The following is a 22461-nucleotide window of genomic DNA, read 5'->3' as shown; positions in this document are numbered from 1 at the left end:
GTCCTGCAAGATGGCGTTTCCTGAAGCTGCAGTTTCTTGTATCTCACCTCTCACCCTCTCCTTTTTCCATTGTAAAGGTCTGCTCTTTCCAGCCTCCTCTGCTTGGCCAGAGTCATTCCATTCACATGAGCTTCCTACTATGGGCCTGGTCCGCACACATGGGTGTAGTCAAGGGGGGGGGCAATCAATGACAATGCATAGCAAACTGAGGTTCTGCCCCCCTCATGCAAGGGCTGCCCCCCATGTCTGCACATGTAGTATTATAGGGTGGGAGGATACTGAAAGTGGTTGCATGGACTTCCCTGGGGTACCCAATATGATGCCCTCCATATCTTGTGGACTGCAGCTCCTGGTCATAGATCAGGGATGCTGGGAGTTCACAGCATCTAGAGAGCACCACATTAGCTACTTTTGGATTACCCATCAGATTATAGGTGGTGGGTGCTATTTTTAAACACTTTGCTTTGTCCAACCAACCAACCAACCAACCAACCTGTAAGTCAAAAGCTAGCACAACAGGTTGGACCTGGGACTTTTCTTTCCAATTGTGCTAGCAGAGAGTCCCCCCCCCCCACTTCCATCTCTTGTATGAGAACAATGAAAATGTTATCTTCCACCTCATCCCGACCTCATTCTGCATGTGTAGGCCCAGACTTCCTCCTTGGAAGTATCATATTGCGACTTTCCCTCCAGGTCTCTGATGGTTCTGTTTCATTGGAATAAGGTCACTGGAGGCTTTTGCCAGTTTTGTGATGTATGGTTTATTTACATGCATATACAGGGATTGGAAGGTTCACATCATTAGCACTTCTTGCATATTGTTTCCGGGATGCTTGTGCACTAAAAACAGTAATGATCACAAAACCTGCATCAACTGCAAAGGCCCTCAAAGGATATCCAGCCCAGCCCCCTAATGGTGCAGAAATCTATTGCTATACGATCCCAGATAGGTAGCTGTTCTCTGCTTAACAATCTCCGATAAATGAGTATGCAATATATTAAGGGATGGGTAGTCACTGGTAGTTTGAAGACCATAGACTGTATCCTGTGCTAGACTTACTCAGAGTAGACCAGTTGACGTTAATGGGCATACCTACCTTAGTTTAAGTTGGTCTGCTCTGAGTAGGACTTGGCTGACTATAATCCCGTGGCAGTAAGGAAATGGTGTGTAAGAGATGGGTAAAAGAGCTGGCTTATTTGAGCGTAGTGCATACATGTAGATAGATAAGGATATTTATTTCATATGGTTAAAGAGGCCTGGCAAAGATACTGGAAAGTGGAGTTTCACATCTCTGGGTGAAGATAGAAGCCAGATAGTGTCAGGCATGTTGGGGCTAGAGACACCAGACATTCATTCGTTTTAAAAAGCAAAAGCTGCCAGGATGGTATGCATCTCAGACATGAAGACTACATTCAAAATAATGAAATATTTAAAAGCACACAATAAGATACACACACACACATGCACACTAAATCTAAAATAGTAAAAAAAAAAATTTTAAACCGCACAAAATAAGAGCAGTAAAAGCATCAATAAAGTAAAACCACCACTGCTTAAAAGCCTGGGAGTAGAATGTATTATTCACCTGTTAGTATTTATTCACCTGTGCCAGCAGAATATCTCTAGGGAGACCATTCCACAACAGAGGCGCCACCATTGAAAAGGCATATTTTTGTGTGGGGGGGGGGGGGTGACTGTCCTTTGGTACTTTACTGGGTGGGAGAAGCAGATGTTTCTGGCTCTTGGTGGAAGCCAGTTAAGATATCGGGCCCCATAAAAGTGTTTCCTCTTGAAGGCACTGTCCCAACACATGCCATTCATGATAATTGCCTCCCCCTAAGACAATCACTGTGCTGAAAGGGCCTCATCACTTGCCAGGAGAGAAGTAGGAGCTGAAGGAGATAGGAAATGAGAGAAGGCCCAGGATGTTGACACTGGAGATGAAGCTGCAGGTCCAAGCAGTGGCTTCCTCTCTGCACCTTTGAAGATAGAGGATGAGATTCCCAGGAAAATGCTCCTAGAATGTCTGTGGGATGACATTCTTGTATTCAGGGCCTACAGGCTGCTTCTTCAGGTCTGCCACAGTGGAGAACATCCATTTTACCTGTTGGGATGGAGGGTGAAGAGTGGGGGAGAGAGGACAGGGGTGAGTGTTGAACAGGGCTGGGGAACCTTTTTTGGCTGGTGGACCCACCACAGAGGGCATAATTTAACAGGTAGATGGGGGCTCCCATGTGTCAGTCACCTGATGTCTTAGGTACATCAGGTGATACTGCATTTTGAAACACTGACTGGTGGGACTTCAAATAAACAGATACATACTTACATAGAAAAGAATAGTACAGGGCTTTTTGAAAGCCCTTTTGCAAACAGGTATCTGAAGAAGTGTGCCTGCACACGAAATCTTATACCCAGAACATACTTAGTTGGTCTCTAAGGTACTACTGGACAATTTTTTTTATTTATTTCGACTGCATTGGACCAACACGACTACCTACCTGAATCTAGTCACATGCTGTTCTTCGAACCTTCAAAAATGTCGTATCTTGCCTACATTAGCAAGAGGTTATTTAGAAGCAAAACTCTTTCTGGCTGAAGGAATGTTCAAACGCAGCCAGTGTAAAAAGGATTTTACCTAAGTTATCTTGAATGTACTGTTACTACACTTTTGCCATTTTAAGATATTTCTTTTCTTCCACTTTGAAATGCCACATAAAGAACATTTTCCTCAAACAAATGCAGTGTCTTCGGTTTTTTTAATTACAGCCCTGTGCCTTGAGCCTTTCAGACTCCACTTATGACCCAGAGTGGTAGCAGATCCTTGGAAGTTTCCACAAGGTCTGGACCCTATAGAGGTGTGTTAAAGGAGAGCAGATTAGGAGGTTAAAGAAATAGGCTGCCTACACACCATACATTTAAAGCACATGGCTTCCCCCAAAGAATCATGGGAACTGTGGTTTGCTAAGGCTGTTGGGAGATAAATAAATGTGAGGATTAAATGACAGTTCCCAGGAATCTCTGGGGGAAGCCAAGGGCTTTAAATGTCTGGTGTGTGTGCAACCTATATTCTACGCCCCTCTCTCCTCCCCAGCAAGCAGCGAATGAAACATATATTTTAAACACTTATCTCTTGGGTTTTAGTTGTTGCTTTCTTCCTCCTTTGGGCTCTCTCACTGCCAAATGCAAATGCTGATATGTATTTTCCCCTTCCTTTCCCCTCACCTTGAAGAATGTCATTGTGGTGCTGTAACATACACTGATGAGGAAGAGAAGGAAGAAAACCAAGATGGTGGTCCATAATTTTTCCAGTTCCTCTTCGACCTCGTCGCCGAGATCAACTTCGGTCGATATTATTATCACTGTGGGGAAGAAAGAGACGCCATTCTCAGTGTTCATAAATATAAAATTCCCCAATATGAATAGTCCATCTATCTATTGACCCACAAGTATATCCATCTACTTCTGAATCCCATCATTCTGCATAAATATGGAGCCTGCCTTCCCCTAGAATATGATTGTACAGTGGTACCTTGGTTTAAGAACTTAATCCATTCCGGAAGTCCATTCTCAAACCAAGGCGTCTTTTCCCATAGCAGCGGGGGACTCAATTTACGAATGGAACACACTCAACAAGAAGCAGAACATGTTCTGCTTCCAAGGCAAAGTTCACAAACCAAAACACTATTTCTGGGTTTGCAGTGTTATTAATCCAAGTTGTTCATAAACTAAGCTGTTCTTAAACCAAGGTACCACTGTACTTAACTCTTATGGAGGGTTATGCAAATGTTTGTTCCCATCTAGTCTTATCTTTAATGTTATACAGGTGTCAGATAATCCTTTTCATCCACACTTCATTCACAGTCATGCTGCATCATTGATATAGCATTATTATTTTAGTCTGATGGCAACTATGAAGCCTGTGATGCACTGTGAGTATGAATGAAATGCACAAGTATTGGTTTGCCTCCAAATTCTACACAACACAAACTATGATCATCTAAATTTTGTACTGGTGGTTTGGGGAACACATCTGTTCACGCCATGTGACATTTAGGCCAAGGCATACAAAGTAGGTTCACTTTCATGACAGCTCTCCCTCCCTTCATTTCTTGTCTCACTCTGCCGAAACACTGGTTCACCCATTTCTTCTGGGTTTATTTCTCATGTCTCTAGGGCACCACTTGTGATGCCCTTTTGGCCAAGTTACTGAGCATCTGAGTATTACAAATCTGCAGAGGCGATGAAAACAGTTGCTAGACATGTTTGCCACATGAGAAAGTGGATCCTATCCTTGATGGCGACGACGAGGCATTGGGAATGACAGGATGAAATAATCCTGTGGAAAATTTGTGATATTTGGAGACAGCGGGGATATCTTAATTCCGCCTTAGTAAGCTTATTTTATGAGGGAGCGAGTTGTTTTAGAAAGGCCACACAGTGAGCTTCATGGTTGAGCAGGGATTTGAATCTGGAGGCCTAGCCACCAAACCCAACACCAACAAGGACACTAAACATGGCAGTGGTTAACCCTGGCATAGAAGTAGCCAAGGATTTGGTGAGGGCTGTGTAGAAAAAAAGTTTGCGAGTCTCTGTGTGTTGAGTCTGTTGGAAATGCTTTCAGTGCATGACTTGAAGGGGTTGATTCTGCTATTAGTCTTGGTGACAGCAGACTCTGATTGACTGGAGATTCCTGTCATTTGGGACTTAGCTGTCCATGAGGAAGGCAGTTGAGATTTGAAAGCTGGAGGAGAGGTAGAGATATGTGATTCTGAAGGATTTCCCCCATTAGCTGCATAGATCTGACCTAAGAAAGACAAATCTCCCTGTTTTATTTCATAAACTGGTTTTGCCCTGTTTACCTCAGTACAGTATTGTCTGTTTCCTTTCTCTCTGAATTCTCTCTGGTTTATTCCAATCACTTTGCTAACAAAGTCAAGAGGCCGCATATAAGGCACAAATATCCTATGACTGGCTTAACATCTGTCATGCAAGAAACACATCTCTTACAAGTGCGGCTTCTAAAGAGCTGACTCAAATAAGGGCTGGCCACTTTCTTTCCACATGAGGAGGGCATAATGAATTTTGTGTGCACATGTTCATTTATCCATGCTCTTCTCTGTGGGCATGTGGATATTTTAGGTTGGTTTTGTGCCCCCCATCTCTTTGTTTGCTCTGTTGGCCCTAAATAGTTTTCTCTTATACGTTCAAACGCAAAAAAATTGCCAAAATCCCTAGGTACCAGTGTCAAGCTGTTATGTCTCTTACAATGTTTCTAGCCTTGTTAGGTGAACAAGGCCACACTCTTGTGCTTGAGGTCTTGTGTCTATTCCTGAGTCATTTTTTAAGGCAGAGGTCACAAGCCCCTTAAGTCATAGGAAATGTTACTTTCAGTTCTTTCACTCCGCAGTGTGTGAGCACTCCATTAACCTGGCCTGAATGCTTTGTGAATTTGGATTTACTTGCTTCCTACAAGAGGTGCCTCCAGATTGACACTGTCTTGCTGGGGGCGGGGGGGTCAGGGGATGAAGATGCCCCACTTTCCCTGTAAGACCCCTTACACACACATACACCCATTTCCAAATTCTACTTCTTCTAACCTTTACCGCCACCAATGTTTCACAAAGAAAACGTTATCCAATTATTTTTTGGCCAACCTCTGATGCCATCACATGCTTTGTATCTGTTTGATGGGGGAAGTGGGATGGGGGAGGAGAGATTATATCAGAAAACATAATTTTCTGTTGCCCTCCCTCTCTCTGTAAATAGATGCCAAGAAAGTGACTATACTGACCAAAGCTTGCCTTTAATTTTTTTTTTTTAAGAATATGACAGGAAATTGTAAAATACATCTGTTTCTCTGCCATTTTGTCTCTTATTTTTTTGTGTTTCTTTTATGTAAAAAATCCTGTGGTGTGCATGTGTGTCTGTGTGTTCCTTTTGAGACCACGCCATGTATCTTTATATGTCCTTGCAGTATGACCAACTGAAACACTTTTTGCTCTCCCAAATGGAAAATGAGAGTGTGCCCTTCTGAGCATGTGCAGAGGGTAGGCAGTGTGGAGCAGTGAGCAGAGTGTTGGGACTCGGTGCGGGGAGATGTGTGTGAGGCTTGGAGAGTCAAGTCACCACTTGGTAATGAAGATTCACTGGGTGGCCTGGGAGAAACCATGCTTCCTCAAGGCTTTTGTGAGGCTAGCTTGGCATTACCTGATATTTGAAGGCCTGGGCTCCTTGTTGGAAATAGGATACAACTGTGACAGTGATAAACACATTTTCCCTCTGCTGCCAACCTTAAACATTTGGCATTTGTTTTTGAGAGATTAATCCCATTTCCCCATTAAATCCCCCCACAAGTCACCTTCGCTCCTGGAAAAGCCACAATAATAGATATCTATGACAGACTTTGGATGAGTTCTCGTTTTATTCAGCCATTGGGTACATTTTTGCATGGAGATTTTTTACACAGGGTTGGTCTAACAATCTCAAGAGAGAGAAAAATCTGGGGCCATAGGGCGAGGGGATCACAATGCTGGCTGAGGGCCGTTTTCATTTTTTACCCCGGGATTTCTCAATGGTCTTCTGGATGAACTTGAGGGCCAGACCTTCATGGACAACCATGCAGGTATAGGCATCACCTCTGTTCCAGTCTGCTTTGGGGACTTTCAGCTTGCTGAACAAGAAATATAAACCATCGCCATCACTGTAGACTGGGGTGCTGAGATAGTCAGCTTCAGGTAGAGGGTTCCCATTCTTGAGCCATTTCAGGGAGATGTCACTGGGCTTGAACCCTCTTACCAGGGCAGTGACGGAGACATAACGGCCATTAGACCTGAGCTCATCATCGTGGGGGCGGAAGAGATACACACCTGGAGCTTCTTTGGTTTCTTGTTATGCATAGGGAAACAGAAAGAGAAAAAGAAAATGACTATTCAGTTTAGGTCAAATTAGTGGAAACCATGTGGGGAGCTGGGGAACGGAGGAGATACAAAGGCTTCTGTGCCAGGTGTGGGCAACCTGTAGCCTCCCAGATACCGCTGAACTACAACTCCCATAATTCCTGGCCATTTGTTGATGGGAGCAGGGGTCCAACTACATCTGGAGAACCACAAGTTTCCCATCCTTGGCTTAGGGAAACATGGTTTGGGCTACGTGTCTTGAATGGTTCAGAAAACCCCCTGACATGTTGGGCTTCTCTGGTGAATGGACAAGACACACCACTAATGTGCCATTTAGAGAACATTCACATCACCCCTTTTCTCAGTTGTATACAGAAATTTCGTAGCACACAAGGACCCCCCAAACTGCCCTGAGACAGAATCTCAGGTTGGTTCTCTGAAGCTGCCTCTCTAGAGCTGTCACTCAAGCAGCTCCCTGTGGGGCAGATTAAAGGTGCGAAATGGGCCTTGGTTACAATGATGTTCATAACTGCTTTGTATATAATAGCAACAATAGTCCATCTACATCAGGACATGTTGCACAACTATTATTATTAGTCAGATGGAAAGTTATCACACGGAATAGAGACTTCATTTTTATCAGGGTGAAAGCCAGTATGCTAAAGGCATCATTTCCTATGTGGTACAACTTCCCTTGGCACAAGTGTCAAAACATGCTATACAGGTTTTTTAAAGCACTGCATGTGGGTTGAGGTGATAGTGGGACGGTTGTGGGGACCACAAGCGACTATGCCCCCCCTCAAACTACTTGATTTTTATTTATTTTTTGCGTTGCCAGATCTCACTGTCCACGTTGGTATATTGTGTTTGTTCTAAATGGTGCTACTTTGATATGCATTTTTAGTAATCTCTTTCCTGCTAAGGAGGTTGCTGGGAAATTAGGGACACCATTTGCAGGGTGGAGAGCAGGCCCGCTTACCTTTCTTCTTGCTAATCTCTCTTGTTTTCGGTTGAGGCAGGGATGGGTGTTGCACTGTGCAGATAAAAGTCTCCCCTGACAACCAGTCGCTGGCGGATATGATCACAGAGCTGGATGCGGTGAAGGTGTTATTAACCTCCTCTCTCCATGCAAGTGGCTCAGGGCTTAGACTTCCTGCTGTCTGCCGTGACCAGGTCACTTCCAGTTCTTCCTCTTCGCTCTCTAAGTTGACTATCATGCAGCTGAGTTTGGGTTGCTTATCCATGTAAAGGTCGTTGGGGCTTGGGGGTAGGATGAAAACTTTGAGGAGAGTTCCTGAGGAGTCTGGGAATGCAAAAACCCATGTCAAGTCCCAAGTCTCCTCCCACCATTTCCCTCCCAGCCTGTTCACAGAATCTTATCCTGCTCTTCTTGCTTCTCTTTCAGAGTAGCTCTACAGCTAAGTCAGCCCAGGCTCCCCATTTGGCTCACCTGAGAGTTCCTGTCAGTCCCTTCCCTTCCCTTGAACAACACCAGCACCTTCTACCATTGCTGAATAATCCCAGTTCTCTGTTGTTTTTGGAACTTGCACCCCTTTAACTAGTGTGTTTGCCCATTCCACAGATTCCCCGATGGATCACTTTCAATACCAGTGTGCCACAGAGAGATTTACAGCTGGTGGCACAAGTAATCAAGCCAAACTGCCTTCCTCAGAAGAAGAGAAATGTGTTTCCTCAACTCCCTGACAAACATTTACTCTAAACTGGAGAAATCTGAGTGCGTGAAAAAAGCCACCTATCAAGATTTTTCAAAGGAAAACTGAGTTGATGACACAGAGTCCTGCCTCCAGTTGGTTCAGTCTGTCAAGTTCCAGATAAATGTAGTAAAACCTCAGATATACCAGTAGGGCAAAAGGTTGGAGAAAGCCATTCCAAATCCCAAAGGACCATGATGGATGTATTTCTGGGTCATTGGGAAACCCACCATAAAATGGAAGTAGCCCCTTGCTCTTGGCCTTTCTGTTTTTCAGTCCATGCCCACTTCATCCGAACCTAACCAAGTCAGAACTGAGTCAAGAGTTCTTACCTTCACAGATCTTGGCTTTGCTTCTCACAGAAGTTTGGGTTGCTGTGTGGGACACCTGGCAGACGTAGACATTCCCATCCTCCCAGTCTGCTTGGGTAATGTTGACTGTGCTGGTGGTACTGAAGGTGTACCCATGGGTGTCTTTCCAGGGCTGCTCAGTGAAAGAGGGTTGCGACATAGGTTTCTCACTCACCAGCCAATTTACCGTCACATTGTTGGGGTAGAAATTGGAGATAACGCACATCAACTCAATGGTGGCATCTCTGGAGCTGGCCTTGCAGGAGGAATGGAGCAAGCGAACCTTTGGGGCTATGGGATCTTTCTTTTCACAGGCTGGAAGAATAGGAAGTATAGGGAGTCACATGAGTACCTGTATTTTAATGATGTACGGTGCACCTAACCACCTGTCTCATTTCCCCAAACTTAAATTCAGTTCTCCGCATGTCTACATTATTTAGTTGAGAATTAGCCAGGATTTTAGTACAAACTGTGCTTAATATTCATGTCTTGTATGCAGTTTTGCTGAATAAATACACAATCTGGAAACAATTTTCCTGAACATAATACATTTGTGTGCACTGTTTTTTTTGGTGAATATATGTATTTTTTTGTATTTTTTGCACACTTTTTGGGCAGGGGAACTGCATCACAAAATTCAGAGAACCACGAATTTAGGAGAATGGGCTTTCTGTTTGTGCATTATTCCAGGTAGTGTGAATTTGTTTGTATTGAAATGCAAACTGAACTGAATCCCCCCCAATTCTCTAAATGTGAGTGGCTTCTAATTCACCTGCCATTAGTTCCTTTGGATCCTGTATTCATTTCCCTCTCTCCTTATGCTAGCCTTTCCCAGAGAAGGTAGAACAGCCTCACTCTCTGTGAATCAAGCTCATTCCTCTTTCTCCTCTGCATCCCTGCACTAAACCCACTTCTTTTCTTAAACATCAAATTTCACTTTGTTGCACCCAGTGCCAAGGAGGACAGTGGAGCGCAGTTCCCTCTTCTGTTTCATTGTCGGTTCTGAGTAGGCCTAAGGACCACTAAGAGGGCTGGTAAACTATGTATAAACAGTTGAAATGAGATCACATATGTTAATTGCACCGTTCCCTTTGTTGTTGTTTTTTAAAAGACTAATTTAAGAAAGTGTCTCTGTGTGTGTATGTAGAGCATCCTGTGTTGCTAATATTTTCATAAGAAAAATGAAGAGGGTGTTTTTGCTGAATTATGACACCTATTGCTACAATCTGTCATGGTGCAACCTGACTTTCCCTAAATTTGAATCACTATTAACTGGATAATTCTAAATCCTTTCTTCCCACTGCTGTCTTGTCTGTCACAGGCACTTGTGGGGAACCTTTGGCTCGCCAGATGTTGCTGAAATATAACTCTCATAAGTAAGAATGGTCAATTGGGAGTCTTAGTTCAGCAAATCTGGAGGGCCAAGGATTCCCTACATCTGACCTCGCTGGGTTGTATCCATTGATAGTCATGCCCACTGAAATTAATGGGCATGGCCGATTTAGATTCCTTAATTTCAATGTGTGGGTCTACTCTTGATTCGAATTTGGTTGGATACAACCCACAATATTTGTGAGTGTTCTCTGTAGTGCTCAATGTGCTTCTGAGGGTACAAAAGTCAGATGGTAGGACCAAAAATATTGCAATCATTATCCATCCCTTCACCCACACAATCCATATTTCATTTCTTTCTGCTCCACCCAACAAATACTGAAGGAGGAAGAAAGCAGATAAGAAAGGCTCAACCAGACTCACGTCCAATCTCTTTGTTGATTGTGGAGCTGGTAGCTGTATGTACAATATGGCATTGAAGCTTCTCTGATTCCCAAGTGCTGGTTGGGATGGTGAGCTGGCTGCTGAGGGTGTAGTGGCCACTGGATGAATCCAATAGAGCAGGGAAGGTTCGGGTGTCAGACGAGGATCCTGAATTCCACTGTACTTTGACAGGTTCGGGAAAGTAGCCAGAGACCAGACAGCCCACGGTAACCTGGGAGGCAGTGGCGAGGTCATGGCAACAGGGGGACAGTGGGAAGACGACTGGGGCTGTGGGAGATGCTGCAAATGAAGAAAAAGATGTGATGACAATCTGTTCCTTGGGCAAGCATTTGTGTCTCCTTGCCAAGAGCGGGAGACAAGATACAGTGGTGCCTCGGGTTATATGCGCTTCAGGTTACATACGCTTCAGGTTACAGACTCCGCAACCTAGAAATAGTACCTCAGGTTAAGAACTTTGCTTCAGGATGAGAACAGAAATCGCGTGGCAGCAGTGTGGCAGCAGTGGCAGGCCTGATTAGCTAAAGAGGTGCTTCAGGTTAAGAACGGACTTCTGGAACGAATCAAGTACGTAACTAGAGGTACCACTATATTGTTCACTTCCATGACAAGTGAATCTGGTGTTCAGCCCTGGTCAAAAGCTTTGAAGGCTACCTGGAATTATTGCATAATTTGATTTGCGGTTTCTTGTTATCCCAGGGACAAGGAAACTGCTGAGAAGCATATTCAGCACCCTTATGCCATCTTCCAAGATTTGTTCCCAGGCACTGCCCAACCACTTTCAAGCTTATTTTCACAGTTGTGAGGTTTGAAAACCTTACAGTGCTGAGTTCTATGGAGAAAACACTCAGACCTGATTAACAACCTTTGACAAATTTATCTGTCTCGGAGGACAAACCTATGCTGGACTAGATGAGCCATTGGCCTCATCCAACATAACTCTCCCTATGTTCTAAACTAATCCATTAAAAAGCCACTCATATACTCTCACACATGTAGAATACATGACCCAACCTTGAACAACCACTAACTCTAAGGCCGCACACACTTCTCAAAGGATCCTGTACACACTTCCCAAAGGAATAATCCTCAGTGAACACAGTGGGTATTACTTCTGAGGAAACATGCATGGGATTCTACTATAATTTGATTTGACATCCATTTACAGTGCAATCCTACGAAGGCTCACTGTGAAGTATACCCCACAGAGTTAATTAGTTGACGCCAAGTGATTGTGCATAGCTTTGTGACAAGGTAATATTTCTCCCCCTAAGCTAACATGAAATTAAATATGGGAGACATTTTATTTTGTATTTCATGGGTGCCCAAGTGGGTGGGGTCCTCTCTGTGAGAAAAGGACATGCTTCTGTGGCAATGCGGAAGGATCAGTGGAACATTAGCGGGGGACAGGGGGGACTCAGAAGGGTGGGTTACAGGAAAGGGATGTGTTTCTATGACCACTAGACCAGAAGGTGACTTTAATTCTGAAGAAGAACCTTGCATGGCTCAATAGCTTCTAAATTATAAACAGCTAGAGCCATCACATGAACAAAAATATAAAATTTTTACTTACAGCCCCTCACCTTTTTAAAAACTGACCCTGTTCCAATGCCAAATACTAGGAAATTTAGCAGACATGGAATTAAAATTGTGGCAAAAACATTAGCTGCTGCTGCTGCTCTGTGTGTGTGAGTGAGAGAGAGAGAGAGAAAGAGAGAGAGCGCGCACATGTGCTAGCTTTTGAAAGTTTTACTGGGTGCATTTTGATTCTTATTGTAATTGTTGCTCCTTTTAAAAAGTTTTTAATGGAATTTTATTGTTTACTGCTGGACTCCAACACCATACATTTAGGGGACGTGATTTCTCCCAAAGTATCCTGGGAATAAGTTTGTTAAGGGTGCCTGGAATTGTAGTTCTGTGAGGCCAAAGTTCCCAGAATTCTTTGGGTTAAGAGTGTGCTTTAAATGCATGGTGTGTATATACTCTCGCTGAAGTCTTTTGAGGAGATAAAAGTAGTTTAATATTTTTAATTAGTGTGCAGAAGGAGAAGAGCAGAGACATACTTCAGTCACCATGCTTGGTTTCAAAAGCACATTTCCTAGGATCATTTGGGCCTATAAATGAACTTCAGATGAAGATCCAGATATTTGTCCTAGGTAGCATTTTTACTACCATCAAACAGGTCTCAACATTCATGGCCTGTTTTAGCTCTGTTTTCTGTTTCACTTCCTCTTATTTCAGCACCATCTGTATCTGCCCAGATGTCCTGCATCCTGTTTACCACCCTCTTGTATTCAGTAAAAGGTAGAGCAAATAGAAGCATTTAGAAGAAAAATGGAAAAACTGTTCAGCAGAACTTTTTAAGAAGAAAAATGGAAAAAAACAACAAGCAACTGGTGGTAGAGAACATTTGAACTGCACCAGCTGATGGAGATACTATTACTAATACCAATAATAAATTGTACAATCAATTTCAATCTGTTCCATATTATGCTCAACATTTTGAAGATTCCATGCAAGTTATCAACAACTGGAGTTTTACGGGCCCAAAATATCCCAGAAATAATGGTCTTTTGGGCAGCCCAGGGACCAGGGCCTTCCAGATGTCGCCGGGCTCCAACTCCCATCAGCCCCAGCCAGCATTGCCAAAGGGCAGGAGTGATGGGAGATGTAGTCATCATTATCTGTAGGGCCACAGATGCCCCATTCTTGGCCTAGCATTTTCCTTCTAGTGCAGTCTTAGCCAGTCATGTTCCCGCCAAATGTTTTGGACAACAACTTCCATCAGCAGGGCATAAATTCAGCAGGTGAAGTTTTCCCCACAGCATGCAGATGCAGCAATGATGTAGCTGCACTAATGAAAGGAGCTTCGTATTTTCTCTTACTGTTTGCCATTTTGGTCATATCCAAGCTATACATTTAAAGCATATGACTTCCCCCAAAGAATCCCGGGAACTTGGATTCAATTCATTGCAGGTCTGTGAACCACCTGATAACTCCCCACTTGAATTGTTAGGCTCAGGGCCCTGTAAAAAAAGTTGTGTATTGACCATAGTTTTCCTGCTGACTCATACCTGCCACCCCATAATACTCACACATGCCTCCTTCAGTTCATTGCGACTCTCATTCCCTGTTCTGGTCCCTTTGATGGCTCCCCACTTGACCCATCAGGCTCAGCTGAGTTTTGTACAAAAGAGTTTGATTAAGTTTGCTTAAAAAGCATTGCTGAGATGTGTGTGTGAGGAGGCTAACAAGCCAGGGGCCTGTCTTTGTAACAATCTGCAGGCATTATTGATTTTCTGCCAATTAGGTGGCTGTTAAACAACAGCAAAGCAAGTTTTTCCTCCCTGATTGGTTGGAAACCCCCTCCTTGTTAGTATTAACTTTATATTCTTATTAAAGGTAAAGGTACCCCTGCCCGTACGGGCCAGTCTTGACAGACTCTAGGGTTGCGTGCTCATCTCACTCTAGAGGCCGGGAGCCAGCGCTGTCCGCAGACACTTCCGGGTCATGTGGCCAGCGTGACAAGCTGCATCTGGCGAGCCAGTGCAGCACATGGAAACGCTGTTTACCTTCCCGGTGGTAAGCGGTCCCTATTTATCTACTTGCACCCGGGGGTGCTTTCGAACTGCTAGGTTGGCAGGCGCTGGGACCGAACGACGGGAGCTCACCCAGCCGCGGGCATTCGAACCGCCGACCATGCAATCAGCAAGTCCTAGGCGCTGAGGTTTTACCCACAGCGCCACCCGCGTCCCTTTATATTCTTATTACCCTTATATTATTAACTCCCACAATCTAAAGTGAGAAATGAACTTTTCAGTAGGGGAAAGCATTGGCTTAAAGTAAATATTGGGCTTTGTCCTCCCCACATTTCAATGTACAGAAACCACGGAGCAACAACAGCAGGTCTTTTCGGCCCCCTCTTTGCACTGCTTGTGTCCCACACTTGAAAACCACCTTGTCTTTCTCCCTGGGGTTGGCACATTTTTGTGAGTGCCTGACACACACAAAGCACAATTTAGCAGGAGAACATTTTGACGCCAGGATATACTTTCATTGCAGAATTTCTCTGCCTCTCAGACTACTGTTACAGGTACAGAAGTAGAGTCAGAAAAGCAGGCAGCAACCCTAATCCCCAGCAGTCCTTTGCTCTCCTGCTGGCCAGATGCTCACTCCCTGGCAGCATTGCCCCTGCCAGGTCTCATTGCCAACGGAAATCCCCCGTGCTGAAATCCCCTTTTCCAGGCAATCATAAACAGTGCAAGAGCTCTGCCTCTTTTGCACCTGACCACTTGAGGATTGATTGATTGATTGCATTTCTATCCCACCTTTCCTCCAGCAAGCTCACGGCGGCGTACATAGTTCTGATCCCCATTTTATCCTCTCAACAACCCTGTGAAATAGGTTAGGCTGAGAGTGAGTGGCCCAAGGTCACCCAATGAGCTTCATGGCTGAGTGGAGATTTGAACCCTGGTCACCCAGGTCCTAGCAAGACACCCTAACCGCTACACAACAGTGCCTCTCACAGAGGAGTCTCATCAACCCACATCCATCTCAACTCCATTTTCAGACTCTGGCTTCTCAGTGTGGCTTTCAGAGCTGGCCCTAGAACCCAGAAATCCTGGTTCCCAGCTCACTTGGCAATAACTCATTGGAGCAGAGGCCAGACAGTCTGGCTTGTCTGTGCCCAGCCAGCTGATCTGCTGTCCTCCCATTTATCTCTTCTCTACCAGTTTGCACTAGGACCCTGGGACCTGGCTTGCACACCCTCCCTCAACACTCCAGCTCTCAGCCATCTTTTAGAACTCAGGAATGCTTCTTAGGAGAACAATCCTCTTCCCAAGGCAAACCTACTCTGCTGGCTAACCTTCCCTGCGAATGTTGCAGATAGAAAGCAGGAACCCAAGCAAACTTTGTACTCCATTTCCTTTGAAGGTGTGTTTTTGAGGTGTGGAAGGGACTCCTCTCTAAGCTGAAGCATCCCCACTTTCTGTGCATTAAATCCCCCCCCCTACTAAGATGTGCTCTGAACATCTGAGCCATCTGCCTAAACAGAGCTGCCAAAAACTTTGCTCCCGATAAGCTGTCTTGCTCTAAACCAATAGGCAATGCTGGTGCTTTGTAACCCATTGCAGCCTAGTTGGTTCAGGGAATCTCTACTTACAACCAGGAACGAAACCATGGAGTACCACTGCCAGTCGGTTTAGATAGCCCTGGACTAGGTGGACCAATGACCTGACTCAGTATAAGGCAGCTTCCTATGTTCACATAAGAGCTTAGGCAGAGTCCCAATTCCCTGCACAAACAAAACACGCTCCTTACAAAGCTTGGGCTTCCTTTTATTCTAGACTGCCATAGCTAACTTTCCTTCTGACATACAACCCACAGCTGCTGGGTCTCAACACCCCACTGCTATGGCTTTCTAGGGCCCTTCAAACACGACATAGGAAGCATACTCCTGGACTGGGCCAATGGTCCATCTAGTGCATCATCCCATTCTCACAGTGGGCAACAAGATGCTCATGGAAATCCCACAGACAGGACCTAAGTGCAACAGTGCTCTCCCCACTTGTGATTGCCCAGCAACTGGCATTCAGAGCCACGCTGCCTCTTGACAAGCTACAGATAAGCCTTCTGGAAATGTCCTCTTCCTGCTTTATAACTCAGGAAACCTCACTTAGATAGGGATGGAACTTGAAAATTTTGGGTCAAAACAAAGTCCTTCCCACCCTCGCCCAGAGCTGAGGACAGAACCCAGGAGCCCCGGCTCTCACCTGCTCTAGCTTACCTTTCCTTTCCAAAGCTGGGGCTTCAAATTTGTTTCTCCAAACCCCTCCATGGGCACAGGAGCCAATCCTACCCCTTTTTAAATGCATCCCAGTCCTGCTGTTGCTCTAAACCACTTGGCAACACTACCCTCCCCAAGCTAAAACAAGATTGTTTCCCCTACCTGTTTTCCTGGGAGTAGGAATAAGTCAGCTATGGAGAGTTTAGGCTTTCAGAAGTGCCCTAAGCTGCTCTGTCCCACTCCTTAGTTCACTCCAGCCAGAATCCAGGGGTCCTGCCTGCCTCAGCTCTGACAATGCTTGGGAAGGGGTCTTTCTCCTCCAAAGGACATTCCTCCCCCCGACCTTTGGAGCAGAGAGCAGGACCCAGGAGCCTCGGCTCCTCAAAGCCCCATTCTTCAACCTTCTAGTTCCTTGATTGCGCTTGCTGTTTTGGAGTTAGCCCAGGGTTGCTTCCAAAGACTTGGAAAACATTGCTCCCTGGTGACTCCCCTGAAGCCAGATACTCCCGCTGGGGGACAAGCAATTGCCCAGCTGAGCACCAGGCTGGCTAAGGTAGAGAGCCTTTTTCTCCAAACCCAGATTCTCCAAAGCCTATAGCTGAGCCATGTGAATCTTTCATTTTAAAATCATTCTTCCAGATATTCCTCCCGGTTTCCCCTCCAGGAAGCTACCTTGAAGCATACTGCAAAGGTGGGTGGCCAGGATTCTCACAGCTGTGTATCAGGCTCCAGGCAAGCTTTCAGGTAGCCTCCTCACTGCCTTCCCACTTCACTGAAGCCTGGGACTCTCCTGGGAGGTCAGAAATCTTTCGGCTGAGCATCATGCTTGCAAAAGACTTTCTGGTATCCCCCTGGCTTGCTGACAGCTTTGTGAAGCCAGTTGCTCACCTGGGAGGGCAGGAATGTCCCAGCTGAGCTTGGGCACCTAACCTGCCCCAGGTCAGGTTTCTCAAAGCTGAAAATCCCAACTAAGCACCAGGCTTAGGGCAGCTTATTGTGTAGCTCAGCGAAGCCTGCTGTGCTCATATAGGAGGTCAGGCAAGCCCCATCCACTCTGGCAGCTTCTTGGAAACCTAACACTTACCGCGGGAGCTCAGCGATCTCCTAGCTGAATGTTAGGCTTGGGGCTGACTTTCAGATATCTCCCGTGCTCCCTGTCAGCTTCCTTGAAAACTGGTACTCATCTGGGAGGATGAGGTGGCAACAGTGCACCTGAACACCCAACTCCAAGAAGACATCCAGGGTCCATTTGCTCATCAGCAGATTCTTACATGCACCCTGCTCAGCTAGGAGGGGAAGAATTTTCTTTATAATTGTCAGCCTTCCGGAGCGGTTGCTACCTTTCTCTCCGATGGCTACAGGGAACATTATGCTCACCCAGGAAGTGAAAAACCTCCCAACTGGGAGGATAAGTCTGGGGAAAGCTTTTAAAGTAGCCCACTTTTTCTGTCTCAGGTTCATTGAAGCTCACCTACTCCACACTATTAAAAAATTCCTTCCAGTAGCACCTTAGAGATCAGCTAAGTTTGTTATTGGTATGAGCTTTCATGTGCAAGGGATCTGAAGAAGTGTGCATGCACATGAAAACTCATACCAATAACAAACTTAGCTGGTCTCTAAGGTGCTACTGGAATGATTTTTTTAAATTTTATTTTTACTTTGGCAGACCAACATGGCTACCTACCTGTAACTACTCCACACTAACTTCGTTGAAGCAAGCCGGTGTTTTGCCAGGGAATCGGAGATCTCTTGACTGGGATAGCTTGGTTGGTTAGAGCGTGATGCTGATAACACCAAGGTTGCAGGTTTGATCCTCGTATGGGACAGCTGCATATTCCAACATGATCTTCAGGGTCCCTTCCAACTCTACAGTTCTATGATTCTATGAACCAGGCTTGGTCCAGGCTTTCAGGTGAAGCTCTTTCCACCCCACAAGAGCTTCCATAAGCTTAAATATGTAATGGAGAGGAGGGCAGCACTTAGGGTAGGGCAAGATGGCAAATAACTCCATCTGAGAAGGCCTCTTGCTCTGCAGGGAGCTTCCCTCAGTACTTGGATCAGGTTCACGTTCATCTGCTCTCACTGAAGCATTCAAATGCCAAGTTTCTGGTAAGTAAACCAGACACTCCTTGCTTATCTCCAGGGAAGCTGATGGGATGGAGTTAGGCTACCCTTTCTACCTGCTCCAACTGACTGATATTAAGCTGGTGCCTGATTTGGAGATGCCCAGCTGAAGGGTGGAGGCAAGCAAGCCTTACAGTTCAGTCTCAGCTGGGAGGCCTGAATATCAATACAAGACACCTAAAACACAAATATTTATTTATCACGTTTATACCTTACATTTTAACTGAGGTTGGAAGCCCACTGAGAAATGCTAGGCTTGGTTTTCAGTCATCCTGTGCCTGGAGACAGGGATTGATTTCGGAAATTCCCTTCCTCTGGCTTATCTATATTTCGATCTTTCCAGAGCCCCAAAGTATTATTTATTGAGTTATAATGCTACTTACCTGCCCTTCACCTTAAGGTCCCAATGCGGGTGAAAACAAAAAGAGACGCACTTCTAAAACAGATAAAACCATTACGATGATAAAACAGGTAAGACAAAAACATCAAGCAAAATGGAACAATATAAATCCCACAAAAAGGTGAGTCACAGAACCATAGAATTGTAGAGTTGGGTCCCTCAAAACAAAATACTTTAAGTGTAAAGATGCTGGATGTATTTCTGTGCGGAGCAAGTTCCAAAATACAAATAATCAAACCTTTTCTTACTCACCCAACCAAAGTCTGGAGTTGATTGAAGCAAGTGGTCTTTTGCTACTGACCTGCCACCTGTTTCCCTTTGGATGTCATTTCTGTTCTAATGGGGGCTTCAGAGATTTTCCCCCTGATCATGCTCTCAGAAAAGAAGCCAAAAAAAGAAATTACAGTTATGACGTCCTTGGAGCTGGCATGAAGTTCTGAAATAATTTTTTTAGCATGGTTGAGTGAGGCCTAGGGGCTATAATTGGGATCCAAAACTGGTCATATGAAACATTCATCCGCACACAACTTCCCCTCCCCACCCCCGGTTGTTTGTGTTGACTTGTTGACTTGTTTTCAAAATCCAGGCATTTATTTCCTGAGATGCATATGGCTGTGAAATAGCAAAAATTGTTGCAGTTAACCTTGCCAAGGAAAAACTCCAGCCATTTTTTTTCACTTACTTACCTAATTCTTAATTAATTAAGGATCTATTAATTATCAGTTAATTAAACTTAATCATGTTTCTCTCTATGCTGCAATGAGCTAGGCCATGGTTTGGCTTAATCTTACGCTCGAACCACCTTGATTTATAAGATATAAAGATATTAAACAATGAAACTTTTACCTACACACAACTTCCCTTTCTCCCCGCTCTTATTTGTTTGTGTTGACTTGTTTTCTTGTTTTCAAAATCCAGACTTTCAGTTGCTATGAAGCAGCAAAATTTGGAGTTAACCTGGCCAAGGAAAAGAATTCCAACCATTTGTTTCTACTTGCTAACATGCTTCTTAATTAAATAAATCATTTATTAGTTACCAGTTAATTAAATTTACCACCTTTCTCACAGGGCACTGATTGTGCCTCTTTCTCAGTAGCTGTCACTAAGAACCGCTGCTACACAGGCTTGCGGCATTATAACAAAGCAAGGCCTACAACTCTGCCACAGAGGTTGCTTAACATTTCTTCATTATAAACATATATGCAGAGCTTTGTCACTGAGTCAAAAGTACCCCCCATTATTGCTTTGTAACCAATGGGAGTTGCATGTGTTTTAAGTGCTTTGTGGTGTTCTGTGGTAGCAGTCTTCTGCCTTCCAGATGTTGTTGGATTGCAACTCCTATCACCCTTATCATGCTGGCTTGGGATGATGGAAAATGCCAGTCAGTAAAGAGAGGGCTGTGGGGTTTTATTTGGAAGTCTCTGATGGGATTAAAAAACCCCACACGTTTTAAAACCAGCTTTCTTCAACCTGGTGCCATCCAGTTGGTTTTGGCACCTGTGGAAAGTATGGAAACTTCCTGGTAGTTGTGAATATAAGGAATGATATCCCTTAAATAGTAACTAATTGGCACTTGGCAGAATACAATCTTCCTTTGGAGCATTTTTGAGGGCTCAAAAGGACAGTGATTCCCACCACTCCATTGGTGGGACTAGAAACTGAGAAATGCAAAGAGTGATAGCAGAGAAATGCTCAAGCTAAGTTTGCTTCCTGAAGCTGAATACAGTGGTACCTCGGGTTAAGTACTTAATTTGTTCCGGAGGGCAGTTCTTAATCTGAAACTGTTCTTAACCTGAAGCACCACTTTAGCTAATGGGGCCTCCTCCTGCCGCCGCGCCACCAGAGCACGATTTCTGTTCTCATCCTAAAGCAAAGTTCTTAACCCGAGGTACTATTTCTGGGTTAGCGGAGTCTGTAACTTGAAGCGTATGTAACCTGAAGCGTATGTAACCTGAGGTACCACTGTATCATAGTTTTACTCCCTTTGCATTGTCCCAAATGATCACCAAGTGTTCTGCAGGTGAGGGCCGCCTGCAGAGACAAATTTATTTGGAGATTCATTCCATACGATATAAAAATGGGCCATATGTGAAGTCATATCTACCCTTTGGATTTTCTTTCCATTACATATTATGATAGGGCACCCAAGGCCTTTCTTCTTTCAATAAGCCTTTTAAGTAGAAAGGTTTATCCAAGGCTTCATGTGTGTTGGAAATGTCCCATCAGGTGAAACAAATTGTGGGTTTGTTTTCTTTTTGCACCACAACAGGAGCCTGTCAAGGCTTCATCCCGTAGTAATGGTGGCATAAATTTACAAAACCAGAGTGAAGGCTTTTAAAAACATCTTTCTCTCCTCTAGTATCTGGCTTCCTCTGAGTCATGGATGAGCCTGAAGGGCCAAAGGGGGAAAAGGTGAGCTTTGAGAAAGCCTTTGAAGGAACAGATAGAAGTGGCTCTGTGTAAGAGTCCAAGCAATCCAAGATGTAAGTAAAGGGGGAGGATGTCATTGAAATTCTACTCAATATGATCCAGAGCAGAACTCTGACGTATAGTTAGCAGAGCAAAACCTTAAACATGGGGCAGGATTCCCAAAAAATAGACCAGAGACGATGAATATTTCATCCAGCAGAGCTTTACTACTACTGAAGGCAAATGAGCGTAATGGTCGCAAATCCAATACATTCAGACTTGGCACTGACCATAAGAAATCCAGTAGCAGCAGACTTGACTTAAACTTACAATAACTTGTAATAAGTCTAAGCCTTAACACTAAACACATGTACAGAACCCCATACTGTCCTAGGAGGAAAAGAGATAGAAAGTGAAAGTGAAATCTAGGGTCCTTCTGGTCTATTTTTATAGTCAGCATGACCCTGACAGAAAGAGATAAGAGAACCAGTTTAAGCCAGCTATACTGAGCCCTGCTTTGGCTGGGGAGGGCGGGATATAAATAAATTATTATTGTTATTATTGTTATCTGAAGGTATAACCCAAACATTATGAACCTTCCACTTGCTTCTTTCACACAGAGAAGCTTCCAGAACCCTCTTGAATTAATTAGAATAGGAAAGATCTCTACACATCAGATCAATACTTTCTGCACTAAGAAATGCAAACTGGCAGAGGAAACTATGGTCCTCCAGAGGTTGTTGGACTACAAAACCCATCATCCTCGACCATTTGTTATTTTGGCTGTTACTGCTGGGTCCAACAACACCTGGAGTCTTCAGGTTCCTCTGCCACTGATTTTATGGGAATGAAGGACAACAGGCAGAATTTTCAAAAGAGGATGAAATTCCTTTCTGAAAGTATGTGAAGGAGGAACAAAAACAAACAAAAACCTTCAGAAGACGATTTTCTTTATTTGTGTTTTTATTATTGTCTAGTAAATATATTCATGACCACAAAACATGCAAT

The 22461-nt window shown here is 44.4% G+C and overlaps 2 gene segments (V, D, J or C); both read right to left on the bottom strand.

The window, feature by feature from the left end:
• Positions 1–736: 736 nt before the first annotated feature.
• Positions 737–6342, bottom strand: LOC310663208 (immunoglobulin heavy constant gamma 4-like). The segment is given in 3 exons: positions 5009–6342; positions 3224–3360; positions 737–2105 (listed from the first exon to the last, which is right to left on the bottom strand).
• A 61-nt stretch (positions 6343–6403) lies between these two features.
• Positions 6404–19365, bottom strand: LOC310663133 (immunoglobulin heavy constant mu-like). The segment is given in 5 exons: positions 19297–19365; positions 10715–11014; positions 8942–9274; positions 7877–8200; positions 6404–6885 (listed from the first exon to the last, which is right to left on the bottom strand).
• Positions 19366–22461: the final 3096 nt, after the last annotated feature.

The sequence above is a fragment of the Podarcis tiliguerta genome, assembly GCF_965153285.1.
Source record: "Podarcis tiliguerta genome assembly, chromosome: 13".
Lineage (NCBI taxonomy): Eukaryota > Metazoa > Chordata > Lepidosauria > Squamata > Lacertidae > Podarcis > Podarcis tiliguerta.
Note: the sequence above shows the minus strand (reverse complement) of the source record. Positions and strands in the feature narration are given on the sequence as shown.